A 3583-nucleotide genomic window follows, 5' to 3' on the forward strand; every position below is an offset into this window, starting at 1 on the left:
AAGAGTGTAGAGGTTTATGTGTCAGGCTGATGTATTTTCATTTCTGGATATATTTGTGGAGTCAGAACTGGAAAGTTGTCCCTCCATGTTATGACATTCTGCTCAGGTTTGTACACCAGACTGTCAATGTGCATATGCAGATTTTTAACATTCACTTGAGTGCCCATCGAGGTGCACTAATGGCTCTGTAATTGCATACAACTGTACGTGCACTAAATGCAAATTTAGAAACACTGCTTGAACATTTGGCTTTCATTTGCTGGAGAAATCACTTCCAGCACCTTGAATGGAACAGCAACAGTCCCTTTTTCCTCTTTAGCATATTTTGTCTCTTGCCATCCTTCATGTTATCTTCCCCATACACACGTCCCCACAGACCTCCTCTGTTCAAGCCAAGCAGCAGTAATCATAGTCAGATTAGGAATATTATATAGCCATGATGGCACCCCTGTGGAATTTCATTCAGCTTAATAGGACAATTTCTCATACATGGCTTCACTCAGCATCAGACAGCCAGGGAAGCCTGATCCCCAGTGTCTCCACAAGCAGCTATGGGTTTAGTTTGGTCAGGTTGTGTCTTTGTGGTTCTCACTGCCCAGCAAGACTCCTCTCAAGTCCCATTTGGAGTGCCAAAAAGCTGTAGGGCCTTTAGCAACCGTGGTTATATTTTCAACCTGCATGATTATCTATGAGGGAATTGTACATCACAGTCTCCAGGCTGAGCTCTGCTGTGCCAGTGGTGCTGTCACCCACCGGGCCAGCCGTGGCAACAAACACGTGGAAAAACAGGCAGTAAGTTCACAAATGAACCATGCTCTTAAAATTGTTAACCTATAGTTTTCTGTAGGTACTTACGAATAATAAATGCACATGGAGGAGGTAATCAGCCTGGCCTGCTGTGGGGTAGGAGCAAGGGATGGCCTGCTTATAAAAATATGTGCACTGAGGAGGGCAGATTGCAGGTCTCTGGTTCTCATCTCTGATCACTGAATTATACATCAGATTACCTAGATGGTTCTAAACCCATTTTTTTATTTGTAAATATTAATTAAGCTTGTTCACTTACGTAAGCTTGAAAGCCCAGCTTTTAATGACTTTTGCTGAAGCAGTCTGCTCAGCTTGGCTTGCAGTCCCTCCCACTGTCCCAGGGGAGCAGCTGCTGGGCTGCCCATGGTCCCTGCCTCCCAGAGTCACACCTGGGACACCAGGCACTCCCAAAAGGCTCATCACTTCAGGCATCTTGTGGTGAGTGGGGCCCCAAGGCCCATGACTGAGGACAACCTTTGGTCTCCCACTTCTTGGGGCAGCCCTTGGGAAGGGCTGGTGCAGGGGCAGAAATTACTGCCCAGCTGAGAGCAGGTGGTGGGGAGGATGGAGGTCAGGGAGGTGTGAGCAAAGGGAGGGCTGGTGACAGCTCGAAGCCATGAAGAGGTGGCCAAGCAGGTGACAGGGAGCCCCAGCAGGATTTCTCATGCTCATCCTAAAAAGCAGGATTTTTCCAGAGGTCTGACTGAAGGGAGTTTGTGCAATAAGGGAGGACTGGGGAAAAGAAGCTGTAAAGAGACAAAAAGAAGCCTAAAATCATCAGTATAAAAGATGTTCTGCACACTTACTGGTTTGGCAGAGTAATTCAGAAAGCACCTTCTTTCTAACTAACAAGGAAAATACAAGTAAAGGAGGATAATTCAGATTCCAGCCAAAGATAGTGGTTTCCTGACTGTGATTTTTATTTTTAACACAGTCAAACACTACTGAATATTATAATAACATTTAAAATAAATGTTTACATATTATAATTTATTCTAGCAACTGTCCACATCATGTGAGAGATCTGTCTGTCACCCATTCTGCAAAAATTAAAAATATTTCTAGTAACAGAATCTAATAATTTTGAGATGTTTTATTTTGGTTTCCCAGCCTGAACTTCTACATAAATCAATGGACTTCTATCCATTTACTCTGGTGCTTACTCTGCCCACAGGGCTTAGCCTTGAAGGTTTTATTCTATTTCTATCATGCATTGATGTAGTTTCATCAGTGTAAGACCTAGCAAAGGACAAAAAAAGAAAAAAGAGACAAAAGATTTTTTAAATCAGCATATTTTAGTAGATCAAGAGGAAAAAAAACCTCTTTTCAAACATGTTGAAGGCAGCTAGAATGATCTTCTCCCATCCTCTAGTGGTCAGATCAGCCCAGGTTCAGGGAAAGATGTAAAACCTTCTGAAAAAGCAAAACCTTGCAGCCACTAATCAGGAAATGATTATTATTAAACATTAATCCACCCCTGTGAAAAACTTCGTGGTCTCCCCTTATGAAGTGGGAAAGGAAGGTGCATTTAGAATCACTGATCACAGGCATCAACTGAACAAAGGAAGGTGAATGAGTTCTTTTAATTGTGCTTCTGTCTAATCTGAGACTGTCTCAGGTGGTGCTGTGTTTCTCAGCTGCCAGAGGTTTAACAGCTCTGAGTGCTGGAAAGGTTTTGTTTCAGGGCTAGACAAACATGGCCACCCCCCTGCAAAAAACTATATTAAAAAAGAGTACTAATTAAAAAACATGGAGACTGTTCTGGGAAACTTAAATTACAAATCCCTAGAGCTCTGAATTGAAGAATGAGGAAATTGCTTTCTCCCTTTGGGCATGACCTTTTCCTTTGAATGGATTCCACAGAATAAAAAGAGGAATCATCTTTTATTTAAACAGGAAGCAACTGGAGGCAGTTTGGGGCTCTCGGGAATATTTAAACACATGCTGAGAAAGAAATTGAAAGCCATGAGTATTTCAAGGACAGAACTTCAGCAGTCTATGCCTTTAACGTGATACCCAGCCCTCCTGACACTGAGAGCAAAAATAGCATTTCTCCTTTTATCATACACAGCATTAGCTATGCAACTGCCTGAAATAATGGCTGGAAATAGGGACAGGGCTGTTCTCGAGGCCTCCTGGAAGGAGTGGGTGCTGCTGGTAGGTCCATTAGAAGTTACATTAGGGTAATTTAATTCCTCCAGCCCAGCTCCATTCACAGCTCCTCCTCCTTTCCTCCCAGTTACAGTTTGTGGAATCAATAGCCATTAGAGCAAAGCAGCCTCAGTGGGAAAACGTCCTTGTAAAACCATAGCCTGACTCATTGAGATCACTGCAGTTCCCCATTTCAGCAGGAGTAAAGTCACATTTGGAGCTTCAGACTAGACACACTCTATTTTCAAAGCAAAACCAGGGGCTGTGATATCCATAGAGACAGCTCCAGCAAAAGGAGGTCTGAAACAGATGAGACTCACTTCAGTGTCACTTTGCATTTGCTTCCAGGAGAGCAACTGCAGTCTCTAAAATGCTGAACTTTTCAGAAGTCTGAGGATGTTAATTTAATGGGGTCTTACAGGCTCTTAGAAGAGCCATTTCTCTCTGTTCCCTTCACCACCCAGGCTCCTGCAATCTCCTGTCCTGCTTTTGCAGCTAAATGTCTCTGGATGATGTTTTTCATTGCTTTCAATGCCAGGGTATCAGACTGTGATTTTTTGTCACCCTTCAGAAGAGCTGAGCCCCTTTGTGCCGTGCTACTCGCTGTCATCACTCATCATTCAGC

The sequence above is a fragment of the Chaetura pelagica genome, unplaced genomic scaffold, assembly GCF_000747805.2.
Source record: "Chaetura pelagica isolate M959 unplaced genomic scaffold, ChaPel_1.0 scaffold237, whole genome shotgun sequence".
Classification (NCBI taxonomy): Eukaryota; Metazoa; Chordata; class Aves; order Apodiformes; family Apodidae; genus Chaetura; species Chaetura pelagica.